Source organism: Acanthochromis polyacanthus, chromosome 2 (genome assembly GCF_021347895.1).
Source record: "Acanthochromis polyacanthus isolate Apoly-LR-REF ecotype Palm Island chromosome 2, KAUST_Apoly_ChrSc, whole genome shotgun sequence".
NCBI classification, from domain to species: domain Eukaryota; kingdom Metazoa; phylum Chordata; class Actinopteri; family Pomacentridae; genus Acanthochromis; species Acanthochromis polyacanthus.
The window spans coordinates 38824571-38843890 of NC_067114.1; the positions used below are offsets into that span (position 1 = coordinate 38824571).

The following is a 19320-nucleotide window of genomic DNA, read 5'->3' on the forward strand; positions in this document are numbered from 1 at the left end:
TTCTGTGTACACGGCTCAGTCGGCTCGGACCTCCCGTCGTGGAGCTTCAGGCTTTTATCTGAGTGCTGACCGACGAGGTTAATCTGTGTGTGAATGTCAGAGGAGGTTGTTAACGTGCAGCTTGTGTGTCGGATTTCACCTCCACGCCGATGTGTGAGTGTAACGCTGCTGTGTGACGGACGTCTGCTGTTTGTCTGCCATCACAGAACCTTTCCCCTCCGTGTTGGTGAAATCTGCTCTCAGGAAAACCAACAGTGACCTGAAAAGGTGTTCATGCATGAAAGACCGGGGTTATTTAGAGAAATGAATTTCATCAGAATCAGCTTTAGTGGCTCACTACGTACACAACATACACGGAGTTTGGTTTTTGGCTGTTTGATGTCAATCTAGGAATAAGGAAAAGAGAATTTTTTATATATATATATATATATATATATATATACACACCTCATGCACATTTCTTTCACTCACATGCATATGCTCCCATGCTTCTTACCTGTTTACTTTTGTTCTGTGTTGTGTTTATATGTCTATTTGCGTTTGCATGTGTATTTGTTCCTGCTGGCGCCTGTTGATCAGGTCATGTTGGCAAATGAGAACTGGTTCTCAAACATTTTTACCTGGTACAATAAATAAATAAAACAATCCCAGTCGGCTGAAATTATACCGACTCTTCAACCAATTGAATAGTCACAGAAAACAAATCGGCAGATTATTTGTAGACAGAAAAGATTTTTCTTCAGGATTAACAAACTTTTATTTAATCTGAGATTAACTAAATGTGCCTTATCAGCCTAAATTAGTTCTAAATCAATATAAAAAGCTGGTTTTTGCACCATATTTAATCATTTGAACCTGGTTAATTTTTACAGAAATGATACCAACAGACTTGGAGCAGAGCAGTGATCCAGTAAGAGAACTGCTGAGGAATATAACACAAAAATTATCTGCTGTTTTTAGATGGAGTTTAAACTTGTCTTTTTTTCATATATTTACTTCTCTGCCTGCAGGCACCAAGGTCCTGTTATCACACTTGAAGTTGTTCTTAGGACTCTTGTCCAGGGGCCTCATTTATAAAACATTGCGTAGGATCCATACTAAAAGTTTGCGTACACCGAAAATCTGAAATGGACGTATGCCCTTCACCCCTGATTCATAAAACTGTGCGTAAGCACAGCTGCACGCAATTTCTTGATAAATCACACACCAGCTGGAAGATTGCACAGGTGGATCCACCTCACATTCCACCCACAACACACCAACATTTTATCATGAATGGTCAATGCAAAGTAACTCATGAATGTATCTGCATATAAATAAGCTGCTGGATCCACGGCATTTTACAGCGCCGTCCGGCAGTCTTTTCACTGCTGTGCGTCAGGATGAATGAATCATTTGCTGACCCAGACCACCCCGCCTCTAAATTTGTTATGATCATGTCCGATGTACAAATAATTTGTACACTGATTGAATGTACATTTTTTCGGTTCACATAGACAAATTCATCTTCACTCGGAGCCCTTACAGCAACATGAGTACAGTCAGTTACGCCGATTACATTTGGGAAACCGGACATTGCTGCAAATTGCCATTTAATGTTGGCCTGTTCACCCACAGTGTAAGGAAACCTGATGTATTGACTGGTCATGTTTATAATGTCATCCAAAACAGCTGGCATTATTGCACTGAGGGATGGTTGTGATATCCCAGACCTAAAGGACATCATTTAACTGTATATCAGACCCAAACGGGATTTAGACAACAAATATAACCTCATATATTCTTCATATAAAACACATACCTGTCGGCCAATTCCCGCAGGAAGGAGCCGGTGTCGCCAGAAACCCCCGAGTTGTCAGCTCCTGTGTCTGTACCGGGACGGCGTGGTTTTGGCTGGTGGGTCTGTCTAAGACGGGGCCCAGTTCAGCACATAGATCCAAGAACACTGCTTTGGGAATCTGAATCGGCTTATTAGCCAGTCATCGTCCAGGAAATCCCCGTTATCCCTAAAATCTCTCTCCATTCTTAACGTGATCTTCCAGCAATGCCAGCGCATCCATTGTGCCACATTACGCACGGCTGTCACCCGCTATTTATCTGCTTGATCAGTGATTGGACTGATTGTCACATGCCTTTTCCAAATTAGTAATCAATCAGTGCCACTCATCGCCAGGGGTGAAAGTAGTTTTAAATTCTTGCCGGAACTATTAGTAATCAATCACAAGAACGTGTGGAATTTCAGGTGTAATTTATTGCTCGCCCCAGTGCAATAAGTCAAGCGCACCTGTTTGCTATTGGCTGCTACTGGCCATAACAATCGCTGTGTTACGGAAGTAGACATGCATGCGCACTCACGTACTGCTGAGTAAACTCCGGTCGATATCTATGGATAGCAGGCAGGCCGGACGGCGTACCGGCCTACCCATAGATACCGGTGGAAGAGCGGCGTACCGCCAGCAGATCTTTTCCCGGAACTGCGTTCCACCACCAGATCTTTTGCCGGTACGCAGTTCCGGACCGTTCCGGCTTACTTTCACCCCTGCTCATCGCTCTATATCATTTGAAGATGGAGGTTTGATATATTAACATAGTTCTGCAAATACAGTCGTAGGCCGAATGGTGCACTATAGGAACATCTACAACAATGAGGGTTTATGATTATCTGGCTCTACAAGTCTAGTATGTGATGACAATAAAGGTTTGAGATCAATCCGACTTCAATTCACCGCTTCACCCTCCGGCACTGCCGTTCCCTCTGTCTCCAAAATGTGGTTAAGCAAGCATCAAGGTTGGCGCACCGGTGCGCACATTCTCATGCCAAGTTTGTTTTTAGAAATCACAACGTACACAGCGTACGCCACTTTCTACTCAAAGCTTGTGATTTACGCCACTTTCTAGCCCTGTTTTGTGCGTACGCAAGCATCAAGCATCGCGCACCGGTGCGCACGTTCTCGCGCCAAGTTTGTTTTTATAAATCACAACCTTTGCATAGAAAGTGGCATACGCCACAAAACAGGGCTAGAAAGTGGCTGCATTCCAACCACTTTTACCTGTCTTAACCGTAAACATGCTGATGTCTATAAAGTCTGGCCCTAAATTTGACCAAACCAGTCAACTTGGAGGCCACTGCTCTAATAAAAGTGAAGACTAAGATTGATTTTTATGGACTATGAAACACTTTTTAAAAATCAGATAAGGCCTCCTGAGTTTCCTCAAAATGAGAGAAAGTTTTAAAGATTTCAGAGCAATTTGCATGTTTTCAAGTACTTAGAAGAATCACTGTAGTGAGGATTTTGACGAAGGAAGTTTAAATAAAATGTATGAAAAAATGTTTACACCAAAAATATATAAAAATGAAGGAACAGCCACATTGGCACTTGGATTCGAGGGTTGAGACAGCAGAATTGTTGTTTTCTACTGTGATATTTGCTTTTTCAAAATACTTCCTTACTTTACTGTTTCGGTTATTGTTGCAGACTGGAAAAATCCGTCAATCTAAGCATCTTTACTCTAAAAACAGACTCTTAAATCCCCTAAACTGAGCTGGACTTGACAGTAAACAGCGCAGCTCTTGAACCTTCACTTTTCTTATCAAACTGCAAACACAGCTGGTGTCTGAAACGTCCCTCAGAGGAGACAAACAACATGCAAACTTAAATCTGAGTGTCGCCTCTCTCAGCCTCAGATCTCCGGCAGCTGAAGGGGGTTTAATGGAGCGAGGAGCGACGCTGTGATAACCTCATTATTCTCCGACTCCAGAATACTCCACCAGCTACTGAAGCAGCAGCTGAGAGGCGAGTCGACGGGTTAATCGAGCATGTAGAGCGAATACCAGCATGTGTGGTGACCACATCTTAGCCTGTGGTTGTTACAAAGGCTTGTTTGAAAGTTTACAACCTTTGTGGTACTTATTTTGAGGATAGAAATGCAAAAATAATCTGTGTGAATGAACATTGCATCTGTATTAGGAGTTGACTGATATCGGGTATTCAAGGCCGATACCAATACCAATAAGTGGTGGTTACAAAAGGCAGATATCTGGTATTTGGATACATTAAATGTAATGTTTTAACAGTATGTGATAGCAGAGAACCTGTTATTCATACCTAGGTTTCTTGATTAATGAGGGCGACTATAACTGAATCTATAAAATGGAAATGAAATTTAGATGCTCTCCTCTATTTCAGTGAAATCAAATGAGATTGATCAGTTTGTTCTCTGCTGTTACATCTGCTGTTTTTTTCTTTTGTTTTCTTAGTTTTTCCACTGTTTTTGTCATCTTTATTGCCCACTATGGTCTAGATCTTAAATTATTATTAATTATTGTTTTTCAGACTTTGTTTAAGCTTGATCTGTGACTGCCTTCAAACTTAGTTGCTAGCCATTAGCTTAGTCTTAGCCACTGTGAGAGAAGCTAATGTCCTGGTTTGTTTTCCTAATTTTTCACAGTTATCGGATATATTGCCCACTTAGGTCTAGATCTTAAATCATTATTAATTATTGTTTTCAAGAGTCTGTTTCACGTTAATCTGTGACTGCCTTCTAACTTAACCGCTAGCTGTTAGCATAGCATTAGCCACTGTGAGAGAAGCTAATATAATTTCTTTTTTTTATTTTTCCACTGTTTTTTTTTCCACCTTTATTGTCCACTAAGGTCTAGATCTTTAATCATTATTAATTAATGTTTTCCAGACTCTGTTTCAGGTTAATCTGTAGTTGCCTTCTAGCTTAGACGCGAGCCATTAGCTTAGCATTAGGCACTGTGAGAGAAGCTCATGTCCTGGTTTGTAGCTATGGTTTGTGTTTCTGATTGAGAGACATTTCTGAGACCACAGACTGATGACAGACAGAGAAATGAGGCTGCCATCAGACCTGAAGCATTTAACTGATCAATAATCAGCCGATAAAAATGCCAAATACCGGCCGCGTCTAGGCCAATTATTGATCTATTCCTAATCTGTATCATTTGCATGCATGGACTCTGCACATTTTGGCTTTTTCTCTTTGGTTCTTCTACTGGAAACTTTCTCTGATCTGTTCTCAGAAGAGTCTCTTTACTGTAAAACTACTTTCTTTAAATAACACTTGACATAAAATCAGGTTAATGCCGTCAAATCTCCATATTTTAGCTTCAGAGTAAAGGAGGAGCCACACCGCCATCACCCTCCCTCTCTCTCACTGCTGAATGCCAAACAGGAGAAGAAGTGAAGTTGAATCTTTTAACCCCCCTCCTCACCCTCCCACCTCCAAACCAAAGCCAGAATCCCTCCCAGAGTCCCTGAACTCATCTGGAAATCCATCTTATCTCGGCTCCTCCTCTCAGTTTTTCACCCAGCAGCAGCAGCGTCCTCGAGCTGCTCTGAGAATTCAACCCAAATTCATCCCAACATCTAACCTGAGCGATTGTCGGCGCTTTCACACCAACTAACGCTGAGAATATTACCCAAGCCCGGCAGCCCGGCAGCACATCAGCGCTGCGGTTTGTTAGTCCAGGTGAGGCGCAGAGATGCCATTTGTACTCTTCCTAACAAGGCAGAGATGCATATGAAACAGGGCTTTTCCCCCACAGAACAGACAGGAGATGCAGCTGAGCTCACTCTGAATGCAGCTCACAGCCTCTCTGGAGAGGAGGAGCAGAGCTGTGGCAGGTATGTTTGCTGCTGCAAAGCACATGGGAGGTGAAAAAAGTTAGAAATGTACAATAGGTGACTCAAAAGAAAGTCAGGAAAACTTACCTGTGCTTTTTTCAATATGTTCAGTCACTGTTAATCCGTGTCTTAGAGAAATTAGCTTGAGTTTCTGTCTGAAAGGAGTTTTATTTACTTCAAAACTCACACAGAAGGCGGATAAGCAGGTTCACTTGTGCAGTCAACTCGTCTGTACAGTCTGCACCATCATAAATGATGAAATAAATTTATTTCTTGCAGGTATTCAGACTTGAAAAGCAAAAATAAAGTTTTGCAGGCAATTCATATGTAAAATGTCTCTGCGGACACACAAACACTGAAAAGTATTTCACTCTGCCTATTTCCACCACTGAATTAAAAGCAGCCTATTGATTGAAATACATCTTTAAAGTTCTTATCATTCATTACTTTGAGAGTTGGGCTGATTATTTGTAATTTGAACCCATACTTGCTTGTTTTGCTTCAAATACACTGGTGCAATTGAAAATGTTGTTTGCCAATAATTTCGTTGTTGAATTAATTTTAGAAAAGCTATCACATGAACAATGAAAAAACTGCTAAAGATCTAACTGGAGCAACTTTTTGTCAGCTTGTCTTAATATATATTGTACTTCAGCACATGATGCTTAAAAATCCCCTTTAAAACATTGAAATACTCACTGGAACATTTTAATTTTGATGTATAATCAACTTTAAAACTTATAAAGTCATGTTTATACTAACTATAACATACATGGATGACTGCATGGACTGTTCGCATTAGAAGCACACCAACTGCCTATGTGCCAGGAAGTAAATGTTGTTTATAATGAGAGAATGTAAGAGGAGATTCTCAGTCAGTACCATCTAAGTGACACTGAGCACTCAAAGAAGAATGTTTAAAGTTTCATGAATCAATCAGCTGAAGTCATGCTGACCAGCATCCGAGAGTTTTTGCACCGAAATAGTTTTCTAGTGCACTCCACGGCTGCACCTGTAACAATTGAAAAACACTCCTAATTTAAATTTGACCACCAATGCCATCAAAGCCGTCTCTTTGTGCCACTTTTTTAGTTTACACTTTGAGTACTTATTACGTACTTACAGCATGAAGTATGTACGGTTTCATGCTAGTGTTAGATGTAGTAGGAGGTATCTTTTGCTGTTTTTGAAGTACTATGTCTTGGATAGACAGAATCGTTTTCTGGCAGACTCTATAGTACGATGGTATGAATATTGGAGAGCAGCCTGAGTCAAAATGATGACCTTTCAGCTTGAATTTCATTTTAGGGAAGAGGAAGAAGTCACAGGGAGCCAAATTCGGTGAGTAGAATGACTGGAGAGTGAAAATTGTTGTGGCCAAAAAAACGGAGTTATTGTCTGCATTGGAGCACCTACATGCCAGAAATCTCCATAACCTGTGATGTTGTAGTCTTTGCCTTTTTTGGCTACCTGTAGAGTCAGTCAGGTCTTTCTCTTGATTCCCAAAGGAATAAAACAGCTATCCATTCAGAAGTCCAGTTTGGAAAATCATGCCTGAAAGATGGGATGCTGTTCCAAACATTGTGCGGTTGGAGCGGATCAGCTCACACGGTGGAAACAGACACAACTTGTCAGGCACTGAGGGGATATACTGTATTTTGTATTTTTTTAAGGTGCCCTTTGATGACTGTTTGCTTGTCGATGAGGAAAAATATTAGATTGACGTCAATAAAATACATTGTCAGGTATTGATTTCATGGGATCAACCAGCAGCAGTCACGCCTGTGTACTGGAGTTATAAAACTGTCAGCAATAAACACTGTTTCTTGAGTTATCGGGAAAAGTACCGAGTCGCAATGTATGAGGACCATGTTGTGGTTTGTCTCATCACTCTCTAGCTCAGAGGTGTCAAACACAAAACTGGCCCACCAGAATGTCCAAAGTGTAAAAATTACAGCGAGGTTATTAACTGCAAATTGTACACATTAAATTTTGTCGTTTTGTCTCTCATTTTTGTTGTATTTTGTCATATTTTTGTCGGGTTTTTTTGGCTTCCTTTGTCTTGCTTTTGTCGTTTACTGAATTTTTTGGTCATGTTGTCGTTTTGTGTTTTCTTTTGTCTCGCTTGTGCTTTTTGTCTTACTTTTGTCATTTTGTGTTTTGCTTTATTCGTTGTTTAGTTCTTGCTTTTGTAATTTTTGCCTCATTTTTGTTATGTTTTGTAGTATCTTGTTTTTTGTTTTTGGTCTGACTTTTGTCATTTTGATCATAAAGTAAAACGGTACAGTGATCAGTTCCAGATCCCTGTGACTTAAAGTTTCGTGTCTTTGTAGACACAGAGTGATCTGTAAGTTGTAATGTGTAAATGATAAACAGAAGCACTGTATTGTATAAATGTAACTCATTTTTCGTAAGAATTTTTAGGTTGTTCATAATGTTTTGTAAAAAGAGAGTTCATTACATGTGAACATTTTCAGGAAGTACTTTTGTGCACTAAACCGATGGGAAACATGGAGTTGTGGTTATTTTTAGGCTGTTATGGTTTGATTTTACTGGTCCGACCCTTGAACTCGATTGAGTTTGGCCCGCCTGTCTAGCTGATGTTATTGCTGCTGGATGACGCTTTAATGTGAATAAATATCTCACTGTTTTAGTTGCTTTCTTCAGTTAATCACAGATCAGTGTGGCAGCACCATCACAGTGGCTATAAATGCCAGATTGGCAGTTGTTGGTCAGCCTCTGTTCGGCTTGTTGTTAAACTGTATCTGTCATTTTCTAGATTAAAGTCAGCTTAATAACGGAATTTGACCCCTTGTCAGTTTTACAAACAGCTTAGTGGGCCAACTGGTCGTAAATCCCATCATCTGCTTAGGTTTGATCAACATCTGAACGTCATGGACGCCAACATGCTGGCCTGGATGTTAAACCACCACAGAGGGCGGTGATGTGATTTGAAATTTAGGAACGTGTCCCCACCAGTGCTTCTAATTGATCAGAAACCTCGGCAGTGTTGACAGTTGTGTGTTTCTGCTGTTGTTGGTCTCCCATCTGGACATGAATGTAGAACAGGCTGGAGGAGGATCAGAGTCTGAAACTGGGTCTGCTGTTTATTTGTCACTAAACTGTGTCACTGTGAAGCGGCGGGCTTGTTATTGCGTTGTCGGTTTAAAAATACAGACACGCACACGTGGGCGGCAGTTATGAAACTTGTGTTCACACCAGGCTGTTGTGTGTTTGACTGAACATGCAGCTGCTGGTTTAATAGTAACATGGAATGTACAGGTGGTTTCTTTTAATTGTTTTTTTATTGATTTAAAACATGGAAAGAGACGATTCAAAATATGAAAAATAAGTGTGTAATACTTTACAGTTACACACAACACAGGAGTGGCTGATCACTGTTAAAGAAGATGCTTTTCAAATGAAGAAATTTCAGTTTAAATGTAACTAAACACACACTAACATCACCACATCAGTAACTTGCATCTATGCTCTGACTTTCTATTTCACCATTATCGTCCCGCTGCCTCCCATTTATATGATAAATATGCAGTCACAAAGGTCTGAGGTATTATTTCACTCTTTTCCTTATTCAATTTATAATTCAAGTTGTACAGTATTATTTATGTACTTTACCCTTGCATTCCATCAGCCTCTCAAACATTGTGACCTTGGTGCGTATGGCTGCTGTAAATTGTGTGTTTTCTTTGTTATATCACACCAGTGTTGTACAATACAGTGTAGACTGTAACATAAGATATGCTGGGTGACTTTCAACCAGTGAAACGGATAACAGGAAGACGAACAGGCAGCCAAATAAACTAAATATTCCACCTACTTACGTTGTCAAGATTCATCCAGTGAGCACTAGAAGCCCACAGAAAATACATGATATATGATTACGATCAATAGTCAAAAACTGGATGATCAAGAATTTTCTCAATTGTAATGCAGCTAAAATGCAATAATGTGTATACTCATTCTCCTGTTAGCACACAAGTTGTGAGAAAAGACATTTCATTCCAAATACTGTGTGGAAATGACAATGTAGTTAGATACTCTATTGATCCTGAGGAAATTCAAGAAACCAGCAGCATATTAAACATGCAGAATATACAGAAATAAGAGATAAGAGCAGAGCACACAGGGGATATAGAGATCTAAAAATGTAACAACATAATTATGTACAAAGTTTAAACACTAAAGCTTAAATACTGTGTAGATCAGGGGTGTCAAGATCAGTTCCTGGAGGGCCACTATCCTGCATGTTTTAGATGTTTCCCTCTTTCAACACACCTGATACAAATGATCAGCTCGTTATCAGGCTTTTGCTGAGCTTGATGATAAGCTGATCATTTGAATCAGGTGTGTTGGAAGAGGGAAACATCTAAAACATGCAGGACAGTGGCCCTCCAGGAACTGAGTTTGACACCCCTGGTGTAGATGGTGTGCAAGTTGGCAGAAGAATATAAATCAAATAAGAGCTGTACAATGAACAAACCTGAATCTCAGCTGATGTGAACAAACTCCCGCCTGTAGCATTTTCACGTCCGCATCATTAAAAATAAAGCCTCAGATTCCTTCTGAATGTTTTCTTTCGCCAAAAAAGAGAGTGTCAATCAATAAATTTAACTTTATTGGCATTAAACTATTTAAAGAGCTTTATAGGTGACAGATAAACTAGTAAAACACAGTTTGAATGGAAACAGTTGGGAACAAATGCACATTGGAAATAAAATAGTGAAAAGTTAGCAATAAAACCCAACTTAAAGATTTTTAAAAAGAATAATAGCAAAGCCTGGATGTGGTCCAAGTGGCATAAAAATGTCTGCTTCTGCAAAATGTAGTGGTAATTTTCTTTTTCTTCACACTGACAGCCACTGTTTAACCTGTGTTTGATGTTTGAACCAGCCTCTGCTTGTTGTCTGAGGGAGTCTGTATTCACAAATAACAGTTAATTACATGGATTATGGAAAACACCTGCGCTCTTCCTGGTCTACTGCTGTCCTCTTCCCCTAACCTCATATTCAGCACACTGTCGGTATTCTTTGCTCCTCCTCTGAGATTAACCTTCCTTGTGCAATGAATAGAACACTCAAAAAACACTCAAAAGACAGTTATTTCTCAGTTCTCTTTATTTCAATATCACAGGACTCATTGGGGAAATTCAAGGAAGTATTTCTACCATACAAACAACAAATTTAACTGTTAATTAAAATTCAGCACTGAAGCTTCAAAAAATACTACAAAAACTGCAATTATCTCCCCAAAACCAGCTGGTATTCTGTTTATGACTTGCAAAGCAACTGACCAAGTACCCAAAACACCAGAGTTTAATCACTGATTAATCTGTTTAGTCATAAAGAGATTTAGAAATTTGCAACCTGAAGTAGATCAACTGCAGACTAACTTTTTACATCGGTTTCACTAGTGTATATACCTTTTATCATTCAAGTGCATCAACACATAATTCAGGTGGCCCGTACATTTGTGTGTTACATTTTTTTGGTAAGTTCCCATGTACATTGGTAATTAACACATTAAGTACCTTATTGTAAACAAGAATTAATGCATCTCCTTTCTGAAGGTTTCACTGCTTTGGTTTGCTGCTGTCTGTGGAATTTCTTGAAAACATTGCGATTTTTCAGTTCAGAACATTGATGCTTTGACAGCAAATGTTCTGTTCCCACACATGTTTTGGTTACAATTCAATAAATGCATAACATTGGCTGTTTATCTTTTTCCAGTTTTTCCTTCAGGGTGAGAATTTACTTGTGGTGTTTGGTGGTGCAGTGTGGTCCATGTGCATGCAGAGATCCATGCAGTTTATAGGGGGACAGTGTATCTGAGGTTGTTCTCTGAAGCTATAAAATTACCGATGTTCCCTAAACGCCTCACTTGTAGCTGCTTCTTTGTGGCTGTACACAGAGAAGCCTCTAGTCTCCACTCAGTTCCTGCAGCACAGGCAGCTGTGTGACAAAAATGACTTTGTAAAGATTAAAATAATCACATCTACTTGGGTTTATCACCCACAGACATATCTGCTAAATGTCAGGAGTATCGATGGGACCACTAATACTGTTTAATCGTCTCTGGCAGATATTTCATCGCTCTTTGGTGCCCTGAACTCTGCTGGGTCCTGCAACTTGTAGCCTTATTTTTCTACATAAACTATGTCAAAATCTAATTGTAAACCTTATGTAGTTGATATTAAACTCACTGTAGAATTATATTTTATCATAATGCTTCATCTTCTTATGATTTATACACAGAAAAGCTTCAGTAAGGTCGTATTGGTCCTTTGTGCTGTAAGGCTTCGGCCAAATACATTGCTGATTGTTTTCTTTAATAATTTATGCATTTTTAAGTGCATCAAATGTCAGAAACTGTGGAAACATGTTGTATTACCGCCTTGAAGGCCAAGCCAACCTTTAAATGTCTTGAAACCCCAGATTTTGATCACAGAAAACTGGGAAATGAGCAGCTGGCAGCAGTGAAATTCTGGTATTTTTCACTGCTCTCAAGGATAATAATGGAGTTGATGAATATTGTTGGGGTGAGTGGGCATCCAACAATTATTTTTGACAGTTAATCAGACTATGTGTGCAGTTTTATATCTGTCTGTGGCCTTTTTTAAAAAGAGGTTTAATATGAAGGATGTGCAGTTAAGAGCAACAATCTTATCCCATATCTTTAGTGGTACAAGGACACTTTCGGAAGTCTTTCACGCACATGTAGGAAACTTTTCAGGAGTCGATTTAAGTGCAGATGTGCTAAATTGTGTGAAATCGGTTTCAGAAAGCACTTTAATGCTGTAAGAAGGAAGGCGGGGAGAGACTTTATTTAACCCTTTGGGGAAGTTGAAGGCATCAAGAAGCTCATACACGTTACATGTAAGAAAAATATGATATAAGATGGGATAAGCCTTTATTAATGCCACAGTGGGGAAACATTGTGCCAAAATATACATATGTACCGGTTGTAGAAATGACAGTATTTCAGGAATAGATTCTTTCATGAATAGAAATTCTGAGAGAAGAATTAATATTGCACAGATTTTACATAAGAAGAAATGACCAAAATAGCATATGTTCTAGTGTATGTCCAAAACATTTTTCTACAAGATAAGGACACTAATGTGCAAAAGCACCTGAAAAATAACATGGAAATTGTACTGGTAGATGAGATAAGGTGCAAAACTGTGCTGGTATTTACAGTTTTAAAAAAAAGAGAGGGAATGAGATAATCACATTAGTGAAGGGCCTGTACACTAATCTGAATCCACTGAATCTAGAAGAAAAAGCCCAAGAATGACCATCTGACTCTGGGCTGGGCTCGCTTTGAGGTGGATCCTCCGAGCAGCTTTAATGGCGGCTGTTGTTTCACACTTTGAGCCGATCTGTCGCTGCTCTGGAGCCATCAGAGGGCTGTTGGCACACAAACAACAGCAGCATCCCGCTATCAGTCGCGGTAAAAACAGACCCGGACCTCCCGCCGGTTTGGGATGACTCCGGCCCCCCCACGTCCTTCTTGATGTGGATGCAGATTAAACTGTCGGCATGACGATTCGTCGCGGGTTCTGGCTCAGATCGGGCTCCAGGGCAGAGTTTCTCGGGGTTTTTCTGACAGGCATCGTGTCGCCTCCCTCTGTTCTGTTCGACTGCAGAGAGGAAGGCGCCATCTGGACGGAGCGCAGGGAGGACGAAATGAAGACAAGACTCTCCTTTTTGTTCGTCTTCTTCCCCTCCTTCCTTCACTCCTCCCATCTGCCTCTTCGCTCTCGTCTGCTGCTCCAGAACCACAGGATTCACCTCCCAGAAGTCAACCAGGACGAGGCCTGTAGGCAGATTTGGATCCATGTTTTACTAAACAGTAGTTACAATAGCAGCCGTTTTAATCTCGGTAAACCTGTCGGATTATAACCATATGACACCAGTGGTCTAGTATCAGTTAATGAGATAACTCTGTCTCCCAGAAATATCCTATTTTTTTCTTCCAACCAAACTGCATTCTCATCTACATTTTGAAAGAAATGTTTTCTCTCCCTGAAAATTTAAGACCGTGACATAGGAGAATCTTTCTTTGCTAGAAACTATTGATCAAGTCATATGTAATTATTGCTCTGCCAAAATCGGCGTACGTTCCTGATGTGTTTATCACCCAGCAAAGCCATTGTTGAGGTGAAATTTTCCAATCTTTTCTAGTTTTAAATGGCAATGTCCTATAACTGGTTACAGTTTGAAGTCTGTACAAGGAGATAGTAGAGGCGGATGATGGCAACAAGACTTTCACCCAAAAGAGCATGGGCTTGTGTTTGATACCATTATTGTTAGACTAGAAGGTTTCTTTTTCACTCACTGTTTTGTTATATTCTTGTGCCAAAACTGCCTGGTTAACATTTATGAAAGTGTATCAGACTTTTTGAACACAGCTGTAGAGTGCTACAAAGTTAGACAATTAATGAAAACAAATAAAGACTTGGGTTGTCCTGTGTAAAGGAATTTTGGTGGCTATCCAATGCCGAACGAAATAGCAGCAAGACTTAACCACTTATTGGGGGTTTCATTTCCATCCATCCGTGTTCTTCTGCCCATCAAGAGTCTGGATAAGTCTTTCTGCCCATCACTGTTTTCCAGCTCCTCCAGAGTCGATCCTAGGCCAGATGAGATATATAATCCCTCAAGTGAGCGTGCATCTATCCCAGAGTTTCCTCCCAGTTACCTGGAAAATCTCTAAAGGAAATTTTTCTGGGACAAAAGGAGCCAGTTGAGGTGAACCACCATAAATGGCTCCTATTGTCCGGAACAAGGAAACTCATTTTTGCTGCTTTCTTTCCATCACTACCCAGAGCTCCTGACCAAAGGTTGGAATTCAAATGTAGACCCACTGGTAAATAACGAGCTTTACTGTGACGGTCTGATACGACACCTCCTGCGCCCATCCATCAACTCACCTCAATTTTCTGGGCACTTGTGGACAAAATCCCAACACAGTTCACCCTTTGATGTGCAGTGCGGGTCAGGAGGTACACCTTTTCCATTGGATTTGTGTCACTTTTGACCCATGTTGTGCATTAAAGCCTTAAACTCGCTCACATTTAGCAGTCACTTACCACCAACCCAGATGGAGATATCCACCAGTTTCTGGCAGACGACCTTGGCCTCAGACTTACTGATTCTCATCCCCGGTTGGGTTGTGCTCATCCTAACAGATATTTTTATTCATCAAACCGTCAGGAAAAAAAAAACGAGAATGTGTGATTTCTGTCAAAAACAAGCACAGACACAGACTCATTTCTTTTACTGTTTGTGGAATGATCATGTTTGTCGTGCGTCGCCGCCTCCCAAAGGCCCACCGAGAGCAGAGAACAACCCTGTGAGCTGAGGAAGCATCGAGGTAGTCGCAGTCTCATTGAACACCAACAGTCGCCCGCGGTTATAAATAGAAACTTCAAAATATCCCGTTCCCATGTGAGGAGCGTGATTGACGGGGAAAACTTGGTGCAGAAACGGAGTGACGAGCGCTGCTGATGGCAACAAAAACAAAACAAACATTTAAGAAAAAGATCTTCTGAGCTCCAACTTTAATAATGACGCTAATGAGGAGCTCTATTTGCCGCCTGATTGACAGTTCAATTGATCCTCTGGGGCTTTTGCCGTTTGATATTCGGCAGTTTTTTGGTTCGGCGCCATCGGAAACCTCAATCTTCACTCTTTATTTGCTCTTTTGGGTTGATTTTTCTATGTGATATCTGCTGTATTTCCTCTGCTGTCATCTCATACCTGTTTATATGTGTTTTTGCAGACTGGATTTTCACTCTGAGGTTCCTGTTGGAAGCTTCGACTGCGACTGAGGAGCTTCTCCATCACTTCTCATCACTTTTACCCTCAGTGGGATTTACATTCATGGATCTGGTGAGGAACACGTGCTTTCTTTTTCATTTTTTTCTTATTTTTGTGGCGTAAAATGCCCGCTCAGTGAATGTGTGTGTGGGTGTTTTATTGCTGCACAAGAAAATGACTACATGTGAAGTGTAAAATCAGCTGTGTGGATACAATAATAGGTCTCAGTTTGTGCTTGAGATGCAGGAAGATCCACACAGGAGGATCAGATTCAGGCGTGTTGTGTGTAACTCCCGGATGTTTGGGCTCTTTTGTTGTCGATTCCTTTGCGTGCCTGGTTTTCTGATTATTCAGTCGCCTTGTTTATGTGACTTGAGACCTGACAAGAGGCATAAATGTGACTTCAGTGCCGCCGCTTTAGTCTTTTAAACTCCTTCTGAAAATTATGGCGTCATGTAAAGTGGTGTCTAAGCAACGTGAGGTATTTTCTCTCCAGTGGATTTCACTTTGTGTTATTTTTCTGTTGCTGTTTTTCCTTCTTCTGCTTCAGGAGTTCTGAAAGCTGCAGTGGAAATTATTTATGTGCGCTTGAAGCAGTTTGGTTGCGAATTTAGCACAGTAGCTGGAACCTCTTTCAGCTCACGAAGGAAGCATCATGGGCAGATCAATACTGCAGTTTTGTATGGGTTTTATTTCGTGAGTGTAACCTGAAGTAGAAGCAGAACAGTGTTTTGCACAAAAATACACTGTTCTGAATATTTTTAGCGATTCTCTGTGGGCAGGATTAAATCCAGGAACATCATTTTACTGTGCTAGAGTCAGAAAAGTAACATTTGTGAGTGTAGATGGAATTTTTTTGCATCTATACAGGCACAGCTGCCTTCTGATTTTATATAAGTGGTTCTGGTTCCTGTGTAAGAGCCATTTAGAAATTCACTGTTTCTGCTTTCATTTCCAGTCACGACAGCCTGCTAACTGCTCTTAGCCAGAACAACGTCTCGCCTCATGTTAATTAGTTAGATTTGGCAAAATTCAGTTGCTGATTTGACACCAATATCAGCACATAAACTGAGTCAAAGAAGCAGTGAGATGCGTATTTAGCAAAATTAAAGGTTGACACGAAAACACTGTCAGGTTGAATTAATGTTTTTATTATTGATTATTGTACATATGTCAGAAAATGGTGAAAAAATGCTTCCCAAAGTCTGAGAATATTCAGTTTATGATCAGTTATGAAACCTGAAATCATCACATTTTAGAAGCTTTCACCACAAATGTTTGGACTTTTTGGTTTGCATTGTCAAGTCCCCATCCAGGTTCATGTGTTACTTTTGTTTTTCATTACAGTTATGCAGTCATGGTAAAGCACTTTACATGACAGACCTGCATCCTTTTGTCATGACTTATACGAGCTTCCTATCAGAGCTGCAGCAGTGGTCAACTTTTAAAACAATTAACAACTATTTGGAACTATTTTGTTAAGAGAAAAAGGACAAACGGATCCAAGTGCAGCTTCTTCAATGTGAATATTGTCTAGTTTCTTTCCTACTCCATGAAAGTAAACTGGATATGCTGTGGACAAAAGAAAACATTTGCAATTTTGGGCCATTTTTTCACCATTTTGTGACATTTTATAGACAAACCACCTACTCATATAATGGAGAAAATAAGTGACAGATGAGTCGACAGTGGAAGTAATTGTTTGTAGTAGCACACTATAACAATCGTATTATAGCATTAACACCAACCTAAAGTGCAATACTTCTAAGATATAGTGTTGTCGGTCCATATTTCTGTGAAAAAACTCTTCTCCTCATCTGCCTTTGTGGATCATTTTTCCTGCAACGTCCTTGAATTGTTCTGAAATTCCAAACCATCCAAAAAAGAAAATTATCCACAATACATCTTTTGTCCTCGACTTAACCGCTTTATATATTTTTAATTGGGTGAATTATTAACAGCAGTTAATTGTTAATCATTAACATCCCCGATCTCCACTTGTTCTTGTTTGTTAATGAAGACGATTCCCACTGTGGTGTTTGGAGGAATTCTCACAGCCACAGTTGATTATAAAGTCTAAAAACCAGCTCTCAGCCCTTTTTTCTTTCTCTGTATCCTCCTTCAGAAGCTGAAAAAAACTCCTCCTTACCTCATGTGAATTTTACAATATTTGGGAAACTCCAGCTAAAATCAGTCAAGTTGGATTTCACTGCCAGTATCAGAGTTCTCCTCCCTGCACTGGCTCTGTGCCGCCTCAGTTTGAGAACCCCTGGATCAGCACCACGGTGGCCACAATCACGCTTCCTATCAGCATCTTTTAGTTTCACTAGAGAAAAGGCTTCACCGGTGAGAATCGACGGATTGATTTGGCAAATGTGCATCTCGTTAACTGTCTGTCCTCTCTCGATAAAGAGCCGTGTTTAGTCGCTTCCTGGATGGAGACTCTGCAAAGTGGTGAAGCTTTTGTTTCCTCTCGCTGTCAACTCTTGTCAACTGTTGGCTCCTTCGCTGCCACTTCACACATTCAGCGGAACGTCTTTGCCCTCGTTCTTTTTGTAGAAACACGATCAGCAGAGTGTCGGCTGCTGCTCGAGCGTTTTGTGTTGCAGCGGCCGCATGTGAAAGCTTTTAATTTCTTGCTTTGAGGAGGGGGAAGCGGGAGGAGCATGAGGCAGCGTTTTCCTCCTCGACGAGTTGAAAGAGGCAGAGCCGTCCTGCCGCAACCCCTCCGCCTGCCGCAGGTTATTTAGAGTCTGGGAATACGAGGCCTCTGAAGTCTGCGGCACGAGAGCATCTACCGGGCTGCTGTCGGCTCCATCACATCACATCGGGCAGCGGCTGAATCAGCTGAGGAGGCTGGTTTCTACCTGAGATTGTGAATGCTGAAGCCTCGCCTGACGCAGGGTGTTTCGTTGGGCAGCGTGGGTGGATTCTGGAGGCGTTTCCATCCCGATTTTGTACAGTTTTCCACCTGATAAACCAAATGATGTGTGTAGAACCTGCAGCTCATCTCCAGGAGTACATAAATGCATCCTACACATTAATGCATCAGTAGCAATAATAATCCAGTAACTAACTATATTTGTAATATTATGAGCAACGACTTTTACTTCTTATGCATAAACAGAGTCTGCTGAAGAATAGGAACTTTCAGAATCTGATCTAATCAAGCATTATCCATTTATTTTGGAGATATTTCACCCCATAGTTTTTATATTATCAAAATCATTCATATTTTCGTTGATAAAATTTCAAACCCAGCTCGCTGTTTGTTTTGATTCTTGCTGGTGAGGAATGAATCAACAGGGGAAAGGACTTTACCTCGGGTTTTGTTCATCCTACACTTGGTGCTGTTTTAAGAAGGTACTTGTGCCTGGAAGGAACCCTGTAAAACCTGAATATAGAGAAAAATTTGTTATAAAAACAAGCATTGACTGAAACCGAAAAGAGCTTGTACTGCTGGGTTTCTGCTCCCTGGAGTTGTTGCTGTTGAAGGAAGTCACTGAAGCAGAAATTGTGGGTATTTTTAGTATGTTTTAAGGAAAGAATTTCTGTTTTCGTACTCACTGTGTAAACGAATACACAGAGGGTCCATTAGTAGGATTGATTATTTTTGTAATCTCACAACAGCATATTTCATAAACAATTATGGCAAAATGGTAATAGTTTGTAGTATTCTTTACGATAATTTGCTAATTCATGAGAAAAATGTGCTGAAATTGTATTTAAGAGATGTATTTAAGCTTAAAGCACTTCACTGCGTCACATATGAGCAGTTCAAGGTGGATTTTTATTCATCTGTTTTGTGATTATTAAGAAAACCTGCCTTT

General features: G+C 40.4%; 1 protein-coding gene across 2 annotated transcripts in view; it reads left to right on the forward strand.

Moving 5' to 3' along the window:
- Positions 1-19320, forward strand: part of large2 (LARGE xylosyl- and glucuronyltransferase 2) — a 166639-nt gene that overhangs the window by 57551 nt on the left and 89768 nt on the right. For both annotated transcript variants that reach the window (XM_051937210.1, XM_051937203.1), the window contains exon 3: positions 15453-15562. The gene's annotated coding sequence lies outside the window, so the exon portion shown is untranslated. The remainder of the gene's footprint in view (positions 1-15452; positions 15563-19320) is intronic.